The sequence below is a fragment of the Diabrotica undecimpunctata genome, chromosome 9, assembly GCF_040954645.1.
Source record: "Diabrotica undecimpunctata isolate CICGRU chromosome 9, icDiaUnde3, whole genome shotgun sequence".
Classification (NCBI taxonomy): domain Eukaryota; kingdom Metazoa; phylum Arthropoda; class Insecta; order Coleoptera; family Chrysomelidae; genus Diabrotica; species Diabrotica undecimpunctata.
The window spans coordinates 52,555,885-52,580,287 of NC_092811.1; the positions used below are offsets into that span (position 1 = coordinate 52,555,885).

At 34.4% G+C, this 24,403-nt stretch overlaps 1 long non-coding RNA gene across 3 annotated transcripts; it reads left to right on the forward strand.

Annotated features, from left to right (window-relative positions):
• Positions 1–225: 225 nt before the first annotated feature.
• LOC140450076 (uncharacterized) lies at positions 226–23,643 on the forward strand. 3 transcript variants are annotated; one of them, XR_011951951.1, is made up of 4 exons: positions 226–480; positions 15,320–15,386; positions 15,440–16,379; positions 22,019–23,643. It is a non-coding gene; the product is annotated as an uncharacterized lncRNA (long non-coding RNA). The 3 variants fall into 3 exon arrangements; XR_011951950.1 differs by lacking the exon at positions 226–480 and adding an exon at positions 9,791–9,955; XR_011951949.1 differs by lacking the exon at positions 226–480 and adding an exon at positions 11,942–12,202.
• The last annotated feature ends 760 nt before the right edge of the window (positions 23,644–24,403 follow it).

The window sequence follows — 24,403 nt, forward strand, 5'->3', positions numbered from 1 at the left end:
AAAAGTCAGTTAACCAGTCCACGCGTTTTATCACACCTCCTCTCTAAAATCGATGTAAGTTGAAATGAAATAAATAATAGTCAAAATTCTCGGAGTGTTTAAATTAGTGCTACAAATCTCTTCCCGATCCATTACATAAAATTTTTGGTGTCAGAAGTGGGATATATAAGGTCAAAAATACTGAAAAAAGAGTATACCTAGAGTTCCCTTAGGTCCAGAAGAAGCATCACTAATTCTGAACCTCCAGAGCATCCAGAAATCAAACCAGAGCATCCCAAAGCATCCAGAAATCAAAAGCAAAGCATCCCAGAACATCCAGAACTCCAGAGCATCCAGAACTCAAACCAGAGCATCCAGAAATCAAAGCAAAGCATCCCAGAACATCCAGAACTCCAGAGCATCTAAAAATCACACCAGAGCATCCCAGAGCATCTAGAACCTCCAAAACTACATCTGCAAGAAAATGAAAACTCTCATACTGTAAGTCGAAATTATTTTTATTGAATTGTACGATTTTGGTTACCATATAATTTTCATATTTTCTTTTATTTTCTTTTTGCTTTCATTTTCTTCACTACTTATATTCATACCGTTACTATATTTTATATCTTTTATTTTCCAATTCAAATCCAAAAATGCCTAATTCAGTAGAGACAACTAGTAATTATATCTCATTAGAGATGGCAGAAAAAATGTTAATAAAATACGATGGCGATCGAAACAAAGTTCACGAATTCATTGATAATTGCACTATGGCTTTGTCTTTAGTAGACCAAAGCAACAAAAATCTTTTATTTATAATAATTAAATCTAAAATATGTGGTAAAGCAAGAATGCTAATTAAAAATAGAGATTTTCAAAATTGGATTAGATTAAAGAATCATCTTTTAGACGGATATACCGACAAAACAACTGAAGGACAATGGCAACTCGAACTACATTCATGTAGGCAGAATCAAACTGAATCTGTTATGTCCTTTGCAAATCGAGTAGAAGACTGCTATGTTAAGCTACTCAGTACCATTAGCGAACCAGATGAACTAAAACGAACGGTACATACAGAAATTCTGCAAAATCAAGCGCTTAATGTATTCCTATTAGGCCTTAACAAGGAAATAGCACTAGTAGTAAAAGCCAGAAAACCAACTACGTTAGAAAATGCAATTAGTATTGCTTTAACAGAAGAACAGGAATTGAAATCGAAATCAGAAATTTTCAAGTACCAGAACATAGGTAATTCTAATCCCAAGTACTGTCACAATTGCAACAAGAACGGACATACTTCTCAACATTGTAGATTAAAAATCCAATCTTCTAGTTCCAGTTCCAATAGTAACAATCGATATCAAAATAAATATTCTTTCCAATCTCAGCCCAGTACCTCATATCAGAGCCAAAATTTCCAGAGACAAAGTATTCGTTATACAGACTATACTCCTAATACCAAAATTTGCAACTACTGTAAAAAATTGGGTCACTTAATTCATGAATGTCGTAAAAAACAATATAATAATCAAGCTAGGCAAAATAATAATCAACCACGAGACACTAATTCAACTGACAAACGGACCCCAAAAAACTTTTCAGTTCCTTGTCAAGAAACGGCCACAACAAGGAACACCAATATAATTCAGGCCGCATCTCTACCCTAAATTTTCAGGGTATCACAACATATTTATTTCTCGACATACCAGAACTAAAATCTAAATGCAAATTCTTATTGGACACAGGTGCCACTATTTCTTTAATTAAACTTGAAAATTTAAAAACTGACACTCCTTGTTATGAAGATGCACCCATAACACTTAAAGGGATTGATTGTAATTCTGATAGTAATATTAAAACTATCTGCTATTCTCATTTTACATTACCTTTTCTTCAAAACCAAACGTTTACTTTTCATGCAGTTCCTAATAACTTTCCTATAACCTTCGATGGCATAATTGGCAACGACTTTCTGAGAACATTTTCTAAAAATCTTAGTTACGAGGAAGATTATTTGATCTTGACTAATAATTTTAGAATACCTCTTTATCATATCTACTCATCTACCACTAACCAACCATTAGGAAGTAATTCCGATCCCAATACAACTGACCATAATAACCTAGATAATTTAGGGACTAATCCTAAATGGCCTAACTCTCAGTTTCCTATCATTATATCCCCAAGATGCGAACAAGTTATTAAAATTAACGTACTTAACACCCCGAAAACTCGACAAGGTATTATTCCCAAATTAGAAATATTGGAAGGAGTTTACCTCTGCGAAAGTTTAGTTTCCGTAAACAATCATAATCAAGCTTTAACGTCCATTTTGAATACTACCGAAAAATCCATTAAAATCTCAGATATGCAATTAAATCTTGAACCTTTCGAATCCAACTCTAATTCTCAGAGTATAGCAATATGCTCTCCTGAATCTTCTAACTGTAATTCCAATCGACTTAATCTACTTACCCAAAACCTCAAAATAGAGCATCTAAATTCTGAAGAAAAAACATCTCTTATCGAAATATGTTCCGAATATAATGACATTTTCTTTTTAGAAGGAGATACACTAACATGTACTGACGCTATCATGCATCAAATTCCTACCACTTCCAATACTCCTATTAATGTAAAAACTTATAGGTATCCCGAGATACATAAGGCTGAAGTTAACAAACAAATTAAATCAATGCTTAATCACGATATTATCGAACCTTCTACTTCCGCTTGGAATTCACCTGTATGGATTGTCCCAAAGAAAATTTCCGCCTCCGGCGAAAAAAAATGGCGACTCGTAATAGACTACAGAAAATTGAACGAAATTAGCGTAGGAGACTCATATCCTCTTCCTAATATAATTGATATTTTAGATCAGTTAGGACATTCTAAGTATTTTTCAACCCTAGATCTAGCATCAGGTTTCCATCAGATTAAAATGGACCCTGATGATGCTCCAAAAACAGGATTTTCCGTCCCTTCAGGACATTATCAATTTAAGAGACTTCCATTTGGTCTAAAAAATTCCCCTGCTACTTTTCAAAGGCTAATGAACACGGTTCTCGCTGGTATCCAAAACTACCGTTGCTTTGTGTACCTTGACGATATAGTCATACATGCGGGAGATTTGGAGACACATAATCGACGATTACGTGAGGTTTTTAAAAGACTCTCTGAGTTTAACCTGAAACTCCAACCGGAAAAATGTGAATTCCTTCGGAAAGAAGTTATGTATTTAGGCCATTCTATAACCACAGACGGTGTTCAACCCGACCCTGGGAAAATTAGTGCCGTATTAAATTACCCTACTCCTAAGAATGTGAAAGATATCCGTTCTATCCTTGGATTTGTTGGCTATTACCGTCGATTCATCCCGAATTTTAGCAAAGTATCTCAACCTCTAACAAATTTACTAAAAAAGGATACGATTTTTAATTGGACCAGTTCACAACAAGATGCTTTCGAGAAATTAAAATTGGCACTAACCTCGAAGCCTATACTTCAATATCCTGATTTCGAAAAACCTTTCATCTTGACAACAGATGCAAGCAACTATGCTATAGGAGCAGTTCTTTCTCAAGGTAATCCTAAGGAAGATAAACCAATTTCTTTTGCTAGCAGAACTCTAAATAGGGCCGAATCAAACTACAGCACCACTGAAAAAGAATGTTTGGCAATAATATGGGCCGTTAAACATTTTCGGACTTATCTGTACGGAAGAAAATTCAAAATTTATACTGATCATCGTCCCCTAACATGGCTTTTTAACGCTAAAGATCCAAGCTCTCGTATTGTCCGATGGCGATTACTATTAGAGGAATACGATTATGAGATCATGTATACAACCGGTAAATCCAATAAGGTAGCCGATGCCCTTAGTCGAATTAAACCACCTGAAGAAGCTACTGACATTCATATAATAAAAAACGATCCAGAGCCTTCACAAACTTATAGTGACTTTTTAAACGCTTTTCAGTCTAGTCTAATTCTTAATAACAATCTATATGAACATAGCACGTCCTTCTAAGATACAGGTACCACTAATAATCACGTAATTCTTCTATCCCGTGATTTAGAATTCACAGGAAAACCTCTGTTGTTACAGAAATCTTTTAATCCCAAACCAGAACTCTTAAGCTCTAACTTGCAAATAGGAGATATAAAAATAATGGAAACCAATAATCAGAAAGTTTTCTATCTAATTCATAAAGAATTTCATTGGGAAAAGGCTGACTATGAGATAACCTTTAACTTACTGATGACATTAAAAGATATTCTAATCAATGACAACATCAAATCCTTTAATATACCAAGAAGCAGTTCAAGTTTCGACCAATTAAACTTCAAAAAGTTGAGGACAATGTTAAGATTCATTTTTAAAGAAACTTTAATCGAAATGCATATACACCATGACGTCTTGATTAAACCGAATACGGATATCATACCAAAAATACTTCAGGAGTGCCATGCAAATCCTACCTCAGGTCACTCAGGATTTCACAAAGCATACAGTCGGATAAAACAAACTTACAAATGGGAAAAGATGAAGGAAGATATAAAAACTTATATAAAAAATTGTGAATCATGTCAGAAAAATAAGCTAATCCGCAAAAAAAAATAAAGAGCCTATGCAAATTACAACTACCTCAGAAAAACCATTCGAACGTATATCATTAGATATCGTGGGTCCTCTTCCTATGTCTATGTCAGGCAATAGATTTATTCTTACCTTACAAGATGACCTTACGAAATTCTCTCAGATTTATCCTATTCCAAATCACGAAGCCGTAACTATAGCCAATATACTTGTCCATCGATTTATTTGTAATTTCGGAATTCCAGAAGCTATACTAACCGATCAAGGACGCGATTTCACATCCCAACTCTTCCACGAGGTATCTAAGTTATTTAAAATAAAAAATCTTACCACCACAGCTTATCACCCTCAAACCAACGGAGCTTTAGAAAGATCACATGCTATTCTAGCAGATTATTTAAAACATTACGTCAATCAAGATCAAACTGATTGGGATGATTGGTTAGATTTTGCAACATTTTCGTATAATTCTTCTACTCATACCTCTACAAAGTTCTCTCCATACGAATTAGTTTTCGGAACTAAACCCAATATTCCTTCGGAACTTAATAAAACCCCAGAATTCAAGTACTCATATGATGATTACCTATACGACTTAAGAATAAAATTACAAAGAAGTAACCAAATCGCTCGAGAAAATTTAATTAAATCAAAGGAAGTTAACAAATCCTACTATGATAAGAAATGTAAAAATGTAACCTTTCAAATAAATGACATGGTTTATTTAGAAAACAACCGGTCATACACAAACCGTTCAAAAAAATTATCACAACGATATACGGGACCTTATAAAATAATCGAAATAAATTCTCCAGTAAATTCTACACTGCTCATAAAAAACAAGAGAGTAAAAGTACACAATGACAGAATAAAACCTGCACATTCAAACTGAACCAATCAAATTATCTTTGTTTTAGGATTGCATACTTTAATGTATTATTATTTATTTTTTATTATATTTATTATTTATTACTTATTTATTATTTAAATAAGAATTTATGCAAGCCATGGAAACAATCAATTAAAGGCTCCCCCAAACCAACGCGGAAAATTCGCATTACCTGCGGAATTCCGTACCGCATACGATTCGCATTGAATTGTTTCCACTGTATACAAGTTCAGACAAGTACGATTTTCGTCGTTCGGGCATGCGTTTTGTCTGCGTATTTATTCGTCCGGAATCTTAGTTCGCACTAGACAGCGTTTTTATCAGTTTCGCAGTGGTTTTGCATGTGAAAAAATTGAAAATGGAGAGAATTATTGAGTTGGTTCGAAAGTATCCTATTCTCTATGACCTTTCTCATGAAGATTATAAAAATGTAAGGAAAAAGGACAAGATTTGGACTAGAATAGGAGAAGAAATAGGCGAAAATGGTGAGTAGTTTTAAGATTTGTATTGGTTTATTTTTCTACATCTAAGACTAAAGAAAAGCAGAGGCCTAAACAATACTATATTTACTGCAAGAAGAGTCCATTATTTTCATCGTGAACAATCTATTCATAGTCCTGAATTAAAATACGTGGCAAATTTATAATTTTCCTTGAAAATATCTGTTCTGCTTTGACTGTATGGAAAGGGCCTCAACAAGTATGGTTTTAGTGCAAAGGCTTCGTCTCCAATTAAGACATGGGGGGAAAGTTCATTCTGGCCTGGGAGATTTTTCGGCTCAGGTACACCCATCTGATTTGTTTCAAATCTTCTTCCCATGTTGGAAGCTTCGAATATTCCACCGTCGCTGTTTTTACCAAAACCGCCAATATCAACTGAAATGAATCTATAATCTGGGCCAACAATAGCCATTAATACTGTAGAACACTTATTCAAATAACACCAATAATTAGATCCTGTTTTGTTTGGACACTTGATAGTAACATGCTTGCCATCGATCCTACCAATACAATTTGGGAATCGCCAGGTATTTCTAAAACCTTCTTCAGATTTTTTCCATATTTCTGTAGTTGGTTCGGGCAAGTAAATATGTTGCAAATTTCTACATAAAGCTTCACAAACTTCTACAACTATGGCACTTACAGTCGAAAACCCGACTCTAAAACTATGGCCTATTGTATAAAATGTATCTCCGGTAGCCAGATACCTAAAAAAGAGTATTTTGTTTCATGGGATGAGATTAAAAAAAAAAATGGAGGAATCTGCGCGATACGTACTCTAAGTACATAAGAACTAATAAAACTAGAACTGGACAAGCGGCAAGCGATAAAAAAAATGGATATGGGCAGATCATATGGAATCGTTCAAACCGTTCCTAAATTTTGCTAAGACTGCATCCAATGTCACAGATGTTGATACACAAGAATCTGAAGCATTCCCAAATATAGAATCACCCGAAAATATATTAACGGATGAAAATTCCGCAGTACAGAAACCAACGTGTAGTAAAAATCTACTAACAACTCAGACAGATGATTCCCAGAATAAGATTCAACCCTCCTCATCGAAACCTACTCGAAATGAAGCTCCTAGGGTTACTCTTTCAAATGAAACTCCTTCTACAGGCAGAACAAACAGAAAACGCAATTCTGAGCCATCCACATCTGTGAAAGATATGATCAGTTATTTTGAGAGCAAAAAGAGAGTAGTGCATGATGCTACCCATCAACTGTTTTTGGCTCATGCTTCTACGGTAAAATCTTTCTCTCCTAGAAGGCAAATTGAAACAAAAATGAAGATTGCGCAAGTTATCATGGAGCAGCAGTTGCTTCAATTGGAGGAAAGTTCTTTGAATAGCCATCAATCTAGAGCTGAAAGTACAGACACCTATCAAAACCCCTCTTCCGTCGGAAGTATTTAGGTTGTATCCGTACCTTCACCAAATGACACTGCATTACCTAAACAATCGAATACTTCTGGGTTCTATGAAGTGAATTGTGAAAATAATTATGTTACACTACACAACTTGGCGCAGAGTTTCAACCAAGCAGCTTCTCATAATCCATCAGTTTCCAACTATGTCAATTCCTTTGACCCTTACAATACATAAAGTATATTTTAGAGTTATTTTGATCCTTATTCTCTTTTACTGTAGTAAATTAATGATATAAATAATGCCTGCAGTTTTTTTTTCATTTTCTTACTTTAATGTTATGGCCAACCGTTCTTCGGGAGAAATAGCTTCTCGGTAATTCGTGTCTGATTTTCTAATATCATTTTCTACAAGGTGCAACAGTTCATCGAAACAATCTATTGTCATTCTAAAATAAATGTAGCATCTTTTATCGTCTTTTCGTAATTGAGGCATCAGCGTGTGATATTCCCCACATTTCAGTCTTTCTAGATTGATATCATGAACCCATTTTCTTCTTTTCCTAAGATTAAATTCATAATATAGTCCATATTGTTGTTTTAGGATAACTATAGATAATAATTTTACCTTGAATTGTCGTCCTCCATTGCTAACATTACAAGAGCTTCTTCATCTGATGATGTATACATTTTTGTGAAGAATTGAGATCACTGAGTAGTATTCTTGGTTTTTCGTTGTCACCAACTTTTCTCAATACTAGACACATACGAGTATGACGCGAATATATTCGCTTCAATATGAAGTTCTTTACGAATTCCGTCAGGAATTCGACTGCGAACTTTCCGTCACGAATCCGCTGCGAATAATTCGCGTTGGTTTGGGGGAGCCTTAATAGATATCAAAGAAATAGAACCATCACCTGGAATATACTACTTTTATGAATCATCTTGGAAATTGGTAACTTATTTAAATTTAGATTCTTTTAAGAATAAGCTAAAATTAATTGATAGTAATTTAAGAAAAACTAAAGAAATATGTATGCATAACTCCCTTAATTCACTTTCTTTATGTAACACATCGCTCTTAGTTATTGAACAACTTGCACCTGCTATTCATGAAAAGGACAAAGTTCTTCAAGACTTAGCCCATACCACGCGAGTCAAAAGAGGCATCATCGATGGCATTGGAACTGTTTTTAAAACCTTATTCGGTACCCTAGATCATAATGATGCCGAATATTACGATGCTGCCATTAACAAAGTAGAGTCAAACGACAAACACTTGATTACTGTCCTCAAAGATCAAATTCAAATCGTACAGACCACGATTTCTAACTTTAATTCTTCTATTACGAATGTTGAACGTAATAATAACATATTTGACAAAAACTTCAGAACAATCCAGAAGCTAACGCAAGATAACTCCAAAAATATCTTTCAATTAAACCTAAAACAAGTGATTGACGAACACTTATCCCTAATCACTCTCCTAATTAGCGAAGTCAATAACGAATATAGCAACATTATTAACGCTATTCTTTTCTCTAAGACAAACCAACTTCATCCTATTATCTTAAGTCCTCAGCAATATTTATTAGAATTAACCAAGACTTTACCTCAAATACCTCCTTCTACAGCTTACCCTTTACCGCTGGAAAAGCAGAATATCTTAGAACTCTTAAGCTTAGTTTATGTTCAACATTACTTTTCCTATACGAAAGTAATTTTTATTGTAAAAATGCCTCTCGTGAGTCAACTACCTTTCCAACTTTTTAAACTCATTCCACTTCCTACAGTTAATAATGCACTACAACATGTATTCATTCTACCTCGATTTAATTATCTCGCAATATCAGAATCAAAATCAACATACTCTAATCTAAGAGACAACTTGGTTAAGAAGCAGATGTTTGATGGTTCCACTACATCATTATGAAGGGTATTAACCCTTTCAATGCGGAAAGCGCACCGGTGCGCTTTGTTCAATTTTAATAAAATGCGAACGGCGCACCGGTGCGCTCTCGACACACATACTTTTATATGCTTATTTAAAAACGTCGCAGTTATCAGAAGTATTTTAAATATGTTTCGCACTTACATAAATATATGTAATGCTGATATGTGAAATCCGTTTTTCAGGGTTTCACATAGGTAGCTAGTAATGGATTTTCTAATATAACCTGTTTATTTATCGTTTAAACGTTAGTCAGTGAGTGACTTATTTGTTTTATTTTTACTATAATGGCAGAATTATGTGAAGCTGGTCCCTCCGGGATAAAAAAAAGTAAAATTATTCAAGTTAGAAATCCAAAATAGTAACGGAGGAGGAACTGATGCAATTTTTATATAATTCAGACACTGAAAGCGATTATGAATTGGACGATTGTAAGTAAATAAATTTCTAAAATTTGTAACTTTGACAAAATTTATTTTTTAAGCTTTTGATGAAGATTATTCAGAGAGGGAATCATCGGAAAGTGAAACTGAAGACAATGTGCAAGAGGAATTGGCAAATACTTTGGAAAATAACATTCAGAATAATAATCTTAAAGAAAATACTGAATTACGTCTCAGGATCAATCACGATACATGGACAGAAACTAGTGAAGGTATGACTCAAATTCCTTTTAACAAAGTAAATCAATTACTAGTAGATTCTCCTGGCCAAGAAACTTACGAGTGGTTTAGGTTATTAGTGGACGATTCACTGTTAAATATGATAGTATTGCAGACTAATAATTATGCCCTAGAAGTACTCTCTGTTAGTAGTGGACAACGTTCAAGAATTTCTGCGTGGAAACCGCTAACTGTATCGGAATTACTTATTTTTATAGCATTAACTCTAGACACGGGAACCATAAAATTGCCTCGTATAAACGACTACTGGAAAAAGCATAGGCTATTTTCAAATTGTTTTCCTAGGTATATGAGTAGAGACCGATATTTTTTAATAATGAGGTGTTTACATTTTTGTGAAAATGTACCAGCTACTGAGCTACCTCCTGCAGATCGCCTGTATAAAGTACGACCTTTGATGAACCATTTTAATATGAAAATGCAGACATTATATTATCCTGGGAAGCATTTGTCTTTGGACGAGTCAATGGTACTTTGGAAAGACAAACTTGCTTTTAGACAATATCTTCCAAAAAAAAAGCATAGATATGGTGTAAAACTCTATATGTTAACGGAGACAGATGGAACTGTGTTGGATTTTACTATATATGCCGGTGCAAACGATACTTTAAGTGGTAAAAATCATACAGAAAAAGTTGTGCTGTTCTGGATGAGGAATTTTTTGAATAGTGGGCATTCCCTATACATGGATAATTATTATAATAGTGTTACCCTAGCCAAAGAGTTGTTAAATCAAAATACCTTTTGTACAGGAACCATTCGTAAGGATAGGATCGGTAATCCATCTGAAGTCATAAAAGCAAACTTAAAAAAAGGAGAATCCAAAGGTATGTACTGCAAAAAAGTTGTATGTGGTGTATATTTCAACCGAATACGAGAATATAATGAAAACTACAACAAATAGAAGGGGAAATGAAGTAGAAAAACCTTTGCCTGTACTTATGTATAACAGACATATGGGAGGAATAGATCACAGACATCAGATGTGTGCTTATTATCCAATGCTACGTAAAACTTTAAGATGGTACAAGAAAATTGGCATTCATATGTTTCAATTATATTTGCAAAACTCTCATAGCATTTTCAATAAGTACTCTGGTAAAAAATTATCTCTGTATCAGTTTCGTCTAGAAATTTTAGAAAAACTGTTACCAGATCAGCCGCAACAAATAAAGGTACATCAAAACTTAGAACATTTACCTACAAAAATGACAGTTCGAAATGATAGAACAGAATTGCTGAAAGTTGCTTCCAGAAATATCACGATAACTAATAAGTTTTTTTAATTCACGCTATATATGTTTTTGCCAAAGGATGTTGCTGATTTGAAATAATATTGATATTTTTTTTGTAACATTTGTATTTGTTTACTTAAAAATTTTGTTAATTCTGTTGTAACACTTTTCGCTGTTATGTTTCGTAATATCTTTATGAAATAAAAATTTATTTAAAAGTAAAAGAAATAAAAAAATAAATGAAACTACTGCAAAACTTGAGTACTACTGTCACCGATCAGGATAATATAAAGCTAGAGGAGAAAACATTCGTCATTTAAAGAGACAAGGGACAAATAAGATTAATGGGTATTGCCCAGCTAACCTTAAAGTTACCATAAAAAATGGAAAATATTTTGTTAACTACTGTGGAATGCATGTGGGATATAAACAAAAGACTTAGGGCAGCTTTTTCTAACAAAAAACGAAATCAAATTGCAGCAAAAATAGCTTCAAAAGTGCCAAAGCAAGTGATTTTCAAAGACATTAGAGATTCAGTCTCCCAATGTCAACTCCAAAGAATGCACCTTTTAACGAAAAAAGATCTTTTTAACATTGAAATGCCATATAATTCGTCATTGGTAAGGCATGAAAATGATGCCATTAGTGTGGAAGCATAGGTTAATGAGTTACGTTTAAATAGCTGAGTCTCATTTTACAAACGGCAAGATAGTCTTTCTGAGGAATATCCAGAACTTAAAAAAGAACACTTCACTTTAATTATAATGACAGATGGTCAAAAAGAATTACTTACAAAGTTTGGAAATGACTGTATATGCATAGATGGCACCCATGGATTAAATCGATATGAATCAATGAATCAATTTTTTTTGAATGTATCGAAAAAAAAATACGATATAAAATCCTAGCAAAAGTGTTTATCTCAGATATGGCTGAGGATTATTATAAGGCTTGGTTGGAAGTAATGTACCCTCCTAACTTTAGGTAAATATAAATTCTATGGAGGGCGGTACAATGGTCACAAGTCACTAAATTACTGTATTGTTTATAACATACAGAACACACCGCAATATTTTTTTCTACCGATTGGTATAAAACACATAAGTCAATGCACTCTCATAAGAATTTTAGAGCAATGGTTAAAAGGTACTAACTGGGAAATCATTGAATAGGGGGCGGTAAAAAAGTATTAAGTCTGACTTATGACTTTTATACCGTTCGATTTATGAACGGTTTAGGTCATTGCCACTGGGTTTAATCGGTACAAAGGACATGAGTCAGTGACTCGGTTTAAAAAGATTAGGTATTCCAAGTATTGTTAAGACATTCCAATGCTTGTCTAATGCAATACAATTCCGGGAACTTGGGTTTCGTTTATTTATATATTCCAAGAAGATTTAACAAGTAAGTATTGTTAAGACATTCCAATGCTTGTCTAATGCAATACAATTCCGGGAACTTGGGTTTCGTTTATTTCATTCTTAGTCGCTTGACACACCATACTTGGGGTGTAATTATGTATAACTATTGTGCAGTTAGATACACAACAATGACTAATTAAAACTTTTAATAATTTTTCTATAATAAAAGAAATTTATTGTAATAAAGAAATGGGATTTGTTTTATTGTTGGGGGTCAAACTACTAACCAATAATAGTTAATCGCCACTGGCAACGTACCGAGAATGAAATTGTTTTAATAACCCTCAGAAAGTTTGGGAATTGACAACAATATTACGCAGTTCTCTGTTAACAGTGTGTAAGTAAAGAAGTGCAGTTATGGGAAGCAGAGGTAAAAAGTTGATAGACATGGTGTTGAGGGAGACGAGTCAATCGAGATATTTACCTGATACATCACAAAATCACGAATCTGATACAGTACATTCTTCACCAGCTCCCTCCGTTGATCCCGAATTAATGGGCATTTTTGATGAATTCAGTGACAGTGATACAAGCTATGTTCCTGACGGAGATTCTGACAGTGAAGAATCACACCCAATACCAACAGCTAAGGCTTGTTCGTCTACAGAAGTGAGCTACTGTTCTACCAGTATATTAGAAAGTCCATTTATGGAAGTGGATGACTGCGTCCAGAGCTCAAGTCAAACGGACAATGATATTCATGCGGATACAATGCCATCGATCCATTCCAACGCAGAAAAAATTATCAAACCATTTGCTAGAAAAGTGCGAAAAAATAGAAAAGAATGTCTGCATAGCGGTAAATAATTTATAACTGCAAAAGGCAAGAAAGTAAAAGCAAGGAAAATGCTAGAGTTGAAGGAATGTCGAAATAAGTGTTATCTGAAATTGAGTCCAGAAATTCGAAGTTCACTTTTCCAAGAATACTGGAGTTTGGGCTCTTATGATAGAAGAGTTACCTACATTGCGGCTCTCATCAATAGTGCACCAAAAAAAACTATTCGTTCGAGAAATTTGGATAATCCCAAAAAACGTGAAGTGACACATCAATATTTTTTTGAAATAAGTGGAAGCAGAATTTCTGTATGCAAAGCATGTTTTTGTGCAACTCTAGATGAGAAACCAAGATTTATACGTACTGATATAAACAAAAAAAAGTCAAGTGTATCATGCATTCCAAGCTCTGACGCAAGAGGACACAACCCACCACCACATACAAAGACGCCAGAAGAGATGGAAGGTGTTAAAAAGCATATACTTTCATTCCCATCGTACGAAAGTCATTACACTAGACGTACTAACGACAAGAAATACTTGCAATCTCATCTTAACCTACGAATTATGTACGACCTATACTGCCAAGACAAGGAAAATCCAGTTAGTCGAAAAATTTATGAGAAAACTTTCCGATCACTAAATTTATCCTTTAAAAAACCTAAACAGGTACATGCTACACATGCGATTTATTGACCATGAAAATGAAGACGGCAGTTAGTGATTCTGACAAAGCTGCCCTTACAATTCAACGCGAAGAGCATCACTCCAGTGCAGATAAGGCATATAACATGAAAAAATTCGACAAAGAAGAATCAAAAACAAGTGACGAAAAAGCATGTTATACGTTTGACCTACAGCAATGTTTACCAACACCTTTTCTTGGATCTTCTGTTGTGTTTTATAAAAGGCAGTTGTGGACATACAATCTCACTATTCATGATGGAGCTTCAGGGAAATCCAAACATTACATGTGGCATGAATGCATAGATCGTCACGAAGGAAATGAGATAGCGTCGTGCCTATATCACTTCTTAAAAAATCATCTATCACCTACAGTAAAGTTTGTAACGTTTTATTCCGACACCTGTGGTGGTCAGAACAAAAATTCTCATGTGTCGGCGATGTTTTTGAAATTTATAGAGGAATCCACCACTCTACAGACTATAAACCACAAGTTCTTAGTTCCGGGGCACACACATATGGAGTGTGACATAGACCATGCCCTAATAGAAAAACAAAAGAAAAAAAGTGAAATTCCAATATATCATCCACATGACTGGTTTCAGCTTGTTCGATCTACGGGGAGAAAGAACAAATTTGATTTCAATTATTAATTTGATACCGCCTATTTTCCACGAATTTTATAATAATATATTGGCATGTGACAATATTGCAGATGAAGACCCTGATCTTCAAGATGAAACAGATGAACTTTAGTGACATGTGCGTGTGTGTTTTAGTTTTATAATTTAGTTTATCTACTTATTTCAACTATATGTAAGTACCTATAAATTTCAAATTTTTATGTTTTACTTCTAAATGGTTTTTAATAAATGTGTATTTCTTGACTTAGTGCTTTATTACCAAGCTATACAATACAACTTTGACCGGTAGAAAAGTCACAAGTCACAAAAATGTCTAAAATATTAAAATTTATCTAGGTTACATACTAGAGTTTCACAAACATACATAAATTAATAACAATCCGCATCATTTAAAGATCATAGACAAAAAAATCGATTTAGGAAAAAATAAACAAACTTTAAAGGTCTCTCCTGTAAAAGTTACATTTTGGACTTGTGTCTATTGTATCGCCCTCCATAGAATTACTATCTCTCAATAATAAATTTTATCAAACATTTTCTCTTTTTATTAGTATTATAATTATTGTTGTTTCTTACAGATTATTTTGTGCTTGGCACGTAGACCGTGCATGGAGAAAAAACTTAAACAAATTGACAGAAAAAAAGGTTACTAGTCATATTTTTGTTTTATTTTTACGTTTACAGATATTATTTTGTAGGTACAGGTTTACAAAATTTGAAGATTACTTATACAAGAAAGAGAGCTTTTTCAAAATACAGGAGAAATTTTTATTATTTTTAAACGAGAGTGTGGAGACATTCGAGTTTGCTCAATATTATAAGGAATACTATACTTCCGTGATAACGAAAAACGCCTTAACTGCATTTTTTTTGTAACACCGTAATTTTGGTACCATATATGATTAAGGAAGCAATTTTGCTCATAAAACGTTAAGAAAATACACCTCATCATTTAGTTTTAAAACTAAGCCTTAAAATAACTTTACCTTAACCCTCGAGCGGGCGCGCCTGTGTATTTTGTACACGTCCAATAGAAAAAGTCGTCTAAAAATAGAAGTGTCGTCAATCTGGCGATATCGTCGCGTTTATTCGTCCAGTAGAGATCTGTCGTTCGAATAGTTGAGTAATATTTTTTGTTGCAGCTGAGTTTTGTGAGAATTCTTAGAAATACGAGAGTGTGACTGTTTTGTGTACATAATACACGGCGCGCCTTCTAGTGTAAGTATTTTATCGATTAATTATTTTACTTTATAAAAAGTTGTAATTCGAAATTAAAGTCAAATTAACTTTAGTTTTACTTTATTTTAGGTTGAACAGGATATTGTAACATAATTGAGAAGGAATATAACGGCTACGCTGAGAGAATATCATGTAAGAATTTAGTTGCATTGTTATATTATTTGTGTGTTACTTTTTTTATTTTTGCAGGGCTAGAAAGAAGTTTTTAACTGAGGCGGAGTTATATAAAATTCTTGATGAAGACCCAGAAACAGAAACTAGTGAAATAGAATATTCCGATGAATCTGAGACAGATGAAGAAATAATACACCATGATGACCACAATTCTGAAGCAAATCCTAGGCACTAAAAAGGCTAACCATACTAACGCACTTGAACTTTGGACATCTGATGGAACAGGTATATAAATTCTTAGAGCTGTAATGTGTTACAAAAGATTTTTATTTTTGTTACGTTCAATGCGCTTTATGACAAAACCACAAGACATGAACGGAAAATATATGACAAACTTGCACCAATTAGAAAAATATTGGACGCATTTGTTAGTAACTGTAAAAATTCCTATAATCTTGGTGAATTTGTTACAATAGACGAAAAACTAGAGGGATTCAGAGGACGTTGTAGTTTCATCCAGTATTTACCAAAAAAACTAGCAAAATACGGTATCAAGCTGTTCATTTTGGGCGATGCACAAACTTACTTTGTTGGAAATTTAGAGGTTTATTGTGGACGGCAACCTGAGGGGCCTTATGCTGTATCAAACTCTCCCAGTGATATTGTAGATAGGCTTATTGATTATATAAAAGGTTCAAATTGCAATTTGACAACCGATAATTGGTATACCAGTTATCCTTTAGCTATTTCCCTTTAAAAAATAGCAATACTGATGGAAATACACTTATTCCATTGAATAAATAACATTTTTATCTGTTTCCGAATGCCACGAAGTACGAAAATTCTTAGCATGTTGCAACCAATTCGATTAAATATGCCTTCGGGAAGTACAGTTGTGGATAATGGAATCCAAGAAGAGAGCTCCAATAAAATAATTAAATTATCAACTCAACCCATGAATGAGAGTGTTGATAATCATTTATGTGAAAACGGTATTCATGATATTTTACCTTAAGGAAATGCAGTTCTTAATGCCATAATTGAAGATGGGAGCGTCGAATCCATTGATTTAGTGCCCCAACCAGTTATCGCTCTTATTGATAAAGATTCTGTAACGAGTCCGTTACTTTAATTGCCGTTGATTTATAAGCCACTTCTAGTCGGTAAGTTGATGCAATTATAAATAAAAAGTGTAAAAACCATCAGCCATTTTAACTTCTATAATATCGTCATTTTTCCTTCGATAGTGAAATATGTATCTGTCATTTCTCGCATTATTTCATTAAGAAACATTCTGGATTTAGATATAGTAATGTAATAATCATATCAATTTTCTATTCTATTTCCCAGCCTTAAAAACATATAATTATCCATCGTTAAAATTATCTATTATCTATTAAGACTATCTGTAAAAATATTCTGCGTCATACCGTTCTTTTATATTCAAAAATATATCCGTAGCAAGCTTTTCGTTAAAATTATCTATTTGATCAATTTATTTTACATCAAATATTGTCAGACCATGCGAAGGTCACATTATCTACAAAATCATTACAGCTTTTTTCTTTGATACGAGCTTCCCAGCAACTTTTTGTAATATTTTTCAAGTTATTTCATTTGTTAATAAACCTTGTATTTTTCCCTTCTTTTTATTAAGCGTAAGGAGGAACTGTAACACAATTGTTCTTTTTAGCCTACCCCAAGAAGTTATATCCAGGATCGAGGATTTTTTTGTTTTTTTCCCCTTTATTTTTGGGAATTTTTTACAAGGAGGAAAAGAATTTACGTTTTTGAATTTGCCCATTTGCCCGTCTGTTCCATCAGAGCTCTCTCAGACTACTCGCGGACCACTTCAGGATACCAGCCCGAAAGACCTCCCTTATTTAGAGTGTGGAACATTGTTCATTTTTTTATATTTTTTTTTATTCATTAATTGTTAATAATTTTGTTTATATTTTTTTTCCAATCTTAAATCACACAATTTTGTTACAATTCGTTCCCAAAAGTAATTATTTATGAAGTATTAACGTTAACCAATCTGAGTAATGGCATTCAATATGAGAATTTTAGCGATGGTCCTATTTGTTTAATATCACTACCGACTACGAAAGCCACCAATGTAGACAACCCAATTGAAGATGATAACTTACATACAGTAGACTCCCTCTAGTTCGGCCTCGGTTGGATCGGCCGCCGGATGGTCCGGCCGGTCTTAAGAGGGTGAGTCATATCCGTTCGCGCGCTGCGGGCGAATGACCTTCGACAGGATCTATCTTGAATGTTCAGTTTCCGGCCGTCGAAGTAAACTATTTTCAGTGTGTCAGTTTAGTTTACGGGTGAACTTGTAATTGGTCGGTCGCACCTAACCTGTGACAAACGGTTTTGCCATAGCGTACAGTTTCATTTGATCTGCAGATGCATTCGTGTGTGTCTGTATTTGCTGTTTAGTGCAGTATACGACTGTTTTCGTAGTGAACATTTGTGAGCATTGGTATTGCAAGTGTAAGTTGTGCGTGTGCGTGTTTGCTTTGAGAAAAATGTTTTCTAAAATGAGTGAAAAACGTAAACATACGTTTGTAACAATGGAACAAAAACTCAGTATCCTAGAACGTCTAGACAAAGGAGAATCGGTCCAAAGTATTTGCAGAGAATTTAACGTCGGTAAGAGTACTGTAAATGACTGGCGCCGCAACCGGAAATCTATTGAGACTTTTTGTACCCAAATTGAGGCTGAAAAAGTGCTGTCTACTCGATGTACCTTAAAAAAACCTAAACTTGAACACGTTGATGATGCTTTGTGGCTCTGGTTTATGCAGGAGCGCAGGCGAGGCACTCCTTTAAATGGTCCAATTTGAAAGGAAAAGGCAATCATTCTTCACGCAAAACTTGGAGGAAAAGATATATTCACGGCAAGTGATGGCTGGTTGTCAAGGTGGAAAAAACGCCATGGAGTACATTTTATCAGCGTATGTGGCGAAAAAATGTCAACAGATCAACAGGCAGCAAGTGACTTTACTGAAAAATTAAAGAGTATTATTGCCAGTGAAAAATATAGTCCAGAGCAAATTTACAATATTGATGAACAGGTCTAAACTTTAAACTGTTGCCTCGGAAAACATTTGCCACAGCACAAGAAACGTCAGCCCCAGGGTTTAAAATAAACAAAGAGAGAATTACTGTTGCTTTGTGTTCGAACGCGTCAGGGTCACATAAGCTGCCTCTGTTTGTAATTGGAAAATCGGTAAAACCTAGAGCTTTCAAAAACTTGAATATGAGTTGTCTACCAGTGTACTACAGGGCACAGAAATCCGCCTGGATGGAGACTTACTTGTTCAAAGAATGGTTCGTTGCCGAGTTTGTGCCTAAAGTAAAACAACATTTGACATCTTTGAAGTTGCCGATTAAGGCGCTTCTTGTGCTTGACAATGCACCTACACATCCTGAAGAGGACCTAGAATGTGAAGGTGACAGTGGCATTAAGCTATTGTATATGCCACCTAACGTGACAAGCATATCCCAACCAATGGACCAAGGGGTGATCGAGTGTTTCAAAAGAAAATACCGCAGAAAACTACTCTCTGAAATCCTAGGCAAATTAGATAGTGAGGAGGGTGGCACAAGCTTAATTCAGGCCCTTAAGTCAATAAACTTGAAAGATGTTATTTATATGGCGGCTAAAGCATATGATGAAATTCCATCATCCACCTTTACAAAGTCTTAGAGAAAAGTTTAGCCAGATGTGGAAGAGATCGTTGTTAAAGCCCAACAAGAAAATCCAAAAACGAATGAAACCACTATTCAGGTGTTGGAACCAGATGACAACCTATCAATTTTATCAGTTCTTCAACAACTGCCAGATATTGAACTTACAGAGAGTGATGTTACAGAATGGATTATAAGCAACGATGATGAGCTTGGCAATGAACTATTAAATGACGATGAAATTTTTCAAGCTGTAATAAATCAAGAAGCTAATGACAAGGATGAGGAAGAGGATGGGGAAGAAGGAAGTAGTGAGGGAAATTTAAGCCATGAAGAGGGAAGGGCCGCACTTCGTGCGACGATGTACGTAGAGCAACAATCCACTGCAACAATTGTCGACGTGATGTTTCTGAGAAAGTGGCGTGACTATGCTTTTAAAAATACTCTTAATCAGAAAAAGCAAAAGAAAACTACAGACTTCTTTTAATTTTATAGGTTATGTGAAAAGTCATACGTGTACAGTAATATCCTTAAATACATTTCTAGTTTGTTTTTACAGTTCGTAATGTGTTTGCTATTTAATTATATCCTTCGAACCGTATCGGTATTTACTTTTAATACGTGTAATAACTCATTTTCTAGTGGCACAATATGATAACTCAACAAAGCCACGTCAAAATCTTCTCTTTGGTAAGTACATAATGTTGTCAACACTTTAAAAAAAAGAATTTTGTTGATTTTTAAGCATAGTTAATGGATTTAATGGCGTTATTTTAAATTTTGAAAGTAAATCCGGATAGTCCGGCCGGGGGTTCGGTCCCGAGGCGGCCGAACTAGAGGGAGTCTACTGTAATGATATGAGTCTAATTACGCCCCAACCATCAGATACTAATGTTGAATCAAAATCCGGTTCACTATCACGTATTATAAATTTACTGAATAGCGACGAAATTGTATATATATATATATATATATATATATATATATATATATATATATATATATACCGGTATTTAGGCGCCTCGCCCTTCCGGTAGGGATCTATGGAGGAGTATCACTGAGCCGCAAGCCCTTATCTCTTGCCGTACTCCTCCACCATAGGCCGATCAGACACCAGAATATTCTAGTCTAAGCCGCAGACTCATTTGGAATTTTAAACTGCTGCGTTAGCCTTTTTATTTTCTGTACACCGAGCTGGGGATCGAACCACTCGCAGTGAAGCGAGTGAGAACCGGCCGCCCAGCCCGTTTGGCTATCTGACCGACGAGTTAGAAATTAGATTACGGCAGTAATTAGTGAATATATTATTGAAGACAAACCAGTAGATGAAGTTTCAGTAAAATTTAATGATGCGCAAGATTTAGTACCATGTGGGGAAGGGAAGGATACTCAAAATGAAGATCCTGACGAAAATAAGTTCAATGAGGGGCCATTCAAAGATAGAGAATCAAATACTGAAGTAAATATAGATATATAGGGTAAGGAAAGGTATATTGGTGATACAAGTAATTTGGCGATAACTTTTAATCAGATTACCACACAGTTTCCTATGCAAGCACATTCATGACACAGCGCTAGTAAGTTGCTACGAGTGTAAGCAGGACAAACATATATTCCGAGTTAGCGATGCGCACACCTGCGTTTAGTAATCATACCGTTTTGACCATTGTGCGATAGTGGAGTCATTTCTTATTGAATGTGAAAGACTGTTACATATTTGGTTATATTTTTATTGGAATAATTGCTGTTTTCTTTATAAAACTTTATAAAACCATTCAATAAACTAATTATCGATAAAAAAAGCTGCATTGAATTGGTGATTTAGCCAAGGTAATTTTTTATTCCTTAAATTGCGGTTGTTGTTTCTTAGTGTTTTTGCACACAATTTTCAAGAACTTTTGAGACGTTATAAAACTTTATAAAACTATTCAATAAACCAATTATCGATAAAAAAAAGCTGCATTGAATTGGTGATTTAGCCAAGGTAATTTTTTATTCCTTAAATTGCGGTTGTTGTTTCTTAGCGTTTTTGCACACATTTTTCAAGAACTTTTGAGACGTTGACTTTGGATATATTTTGTTCTTTTATTTAAAATAAAATAGAGAAGTGTAGTACACCATGCAAAAAGTAGTGTTTTGAGGAATCCGTAAATGTATTTTATTTTTAAAAGCTGTTAACTTTTTTTTTATCACCAAATAACCTATGTAATTTTTACTTTTAGATTGACAATGGCAAAAGAGGGTAAATATAGAAAATATAATCAACAGCAACTTCAAAACGCTGTCAGATTAGTAAGAAATGAAGGTAAGACTATATATAAAGCTGCAAAGGAAGTAGAAGTCCCATGGAGCACTTTGAAACGTTACCTAGCGAATGAAGAGGATTCGGTAAGAAAACTGGGGAGGCCTTTTACATTGTCATGTGATTTAGAGTTGAGACTTTACAATTATATTATAGAAATGCAAGAATTGGGTTTTGGACTAACCGTGTATCAAATTAGAAAATATGCTTATGATCTTGCTAAAGTGGATGGTCGGGAGACATTCTTGCCGTCAACTAACTGCATTGCAAGCAAATGGTGGTGGAATAGTTTTAAAAGTAGGTACAACTTGTGCCTTCGTGTGCCAGAAAATCTTTCGGCCTACAGAGCTTCCATGGCTAATGAATTTATGATCAAAGATTTTTTTTCGAAACTGAATGATGTTCTTACGAAACTCAATATAAAAAACAAACAGAATTTAATTTGAAATTGCGATGAGACTGGATTATCGTATGTAGTGAAACCTTCCAAAGTTGTTACCGGCATTGGTAAAAAGTATGTTTATAAAAGATCCTCCGCTGAACGAGGTCAAACTCAAACTATGTTAGCATGCATTTGTGCTGATGGAACATGGATTCCTTCTATGGTTATCTTTAAAGGTGTTAGATGGAATGATACACTTAAAAATGATGCCCTTCCCAACGCACTAATAAAATTATCTCCTAAAGGATGGATCAATTCTGAATTGCTTTTGGAATGGTTAAATTTTTTATCACTACGATACCGCCTGAACGTCCTGTAGTCATGTTGATGAATTCTCATTCTGCCCACATTGGAGCTGAAGTTTTGAAAATAGCGAAAGATATTCAAGTTTACCTATTTACTTTCTCAGCTCATTGCACTCATTTATTGCAACCACTTGACGTGGGACTATTCAAGTCAGTTAAGACTTACTTGCGCGATAGCATGAATCGTTATATGAGCAATAACCCTACGGATGCTCCAAATCGTAGCAACTTCCATTCCATTACAGTTTACATAAGCGTCTTTACAAAAAAAATATTGAAAATGCTTTTAAAAAAACAGGCATATGTCCTTAAAACGGAGATGTTATTCCAAAAGAAGCATTACGGCCTTCATCTTTAACTGACAGCTCATGCTTCTCCAGTTTCAACTAACGCAGCACCTGAAACTTCTATTTTAAATCCTAAAGCCACAGTCGATCATATTTTGAAAACACCAACAGCTTCAAAACGTTCAGAGAGGTCAAGAAAAAGGGACTTAAGTGCGAAATGCTTAACACCAACAAATGAAAACACTTCAGTAACAGAAAATCTTCAGCAACAGCCCTCGACTTCATACAAATCTGTCCAAAAAGCAAAAAAAAAGTAAAATAGATGATTGGGAGTGTGGCTTATGTGGAGTCCTGTATTCAACTGATGTTAAGAAAAGAAATGGAGCCCATTGGATTCAGTGCTCATCTTGTTTGACACCATACCACGAGATTTGCATATCTATCGAAGATACTGACACCGATGAAAAACTTTATTGTAGATGTGATCGTTGTATGGAATAAAATTTTTAAATATCTGGTTAAATATACAATTTCCATAATATCACCAATATACCTTACCGTGTCACCAACTTACCTAACATAAGTTTGTATGTCAATTTGAGATTTACTATCATTATTAATCATTTTTTTGTTAAATTAACTCTTCTAAACATTTACTTCAAATAATAAGCAACGTAATAAAGCAAAACTTATTTCTTGCTTAGTTTTCGAATTCCTATATTATTAGTATTTTTCATTTTTATCACCAATATACCTTTCCTTACCCTATTGTATACCAAGAAGGGAGAACTTCGAAAAAGAAAAAAATTTAACGAATCAAGAATGGAGAAGCAACAAAAAATAATTGAAAAGGTGCGCCGTGCCCACCACGTTTTACCTCCATGTACATCAGCATGTAAGAAAAAGTATACTATAAAAATAGACCAAAATAGAAGACAAGAGCTTAACGAACAATATTGGAACCTATCATGGAAAGAAAGTCATTTATTTATAAATGGGAACGTCGAACGTACTGCTGTAAAACGTAGGACTATTGATGTTTCTTCTGAAGACAGCAAAGTTAAAAGAAACACACCAAACATTTTCCTACTAAAAGGTAGTAATGGGTCATTAATTTCTGTCTGTCGAACATTTTTCCTTACAACTCTTGGATACACCAAAAATAATAATACTATTATCAAAACATCCACATCTTCTGAAACTGCATCCACAATTATCGATCGCAGAGGGAAACATTCAAATAGAGTAACAGTGGACCGAGCATTACTAGA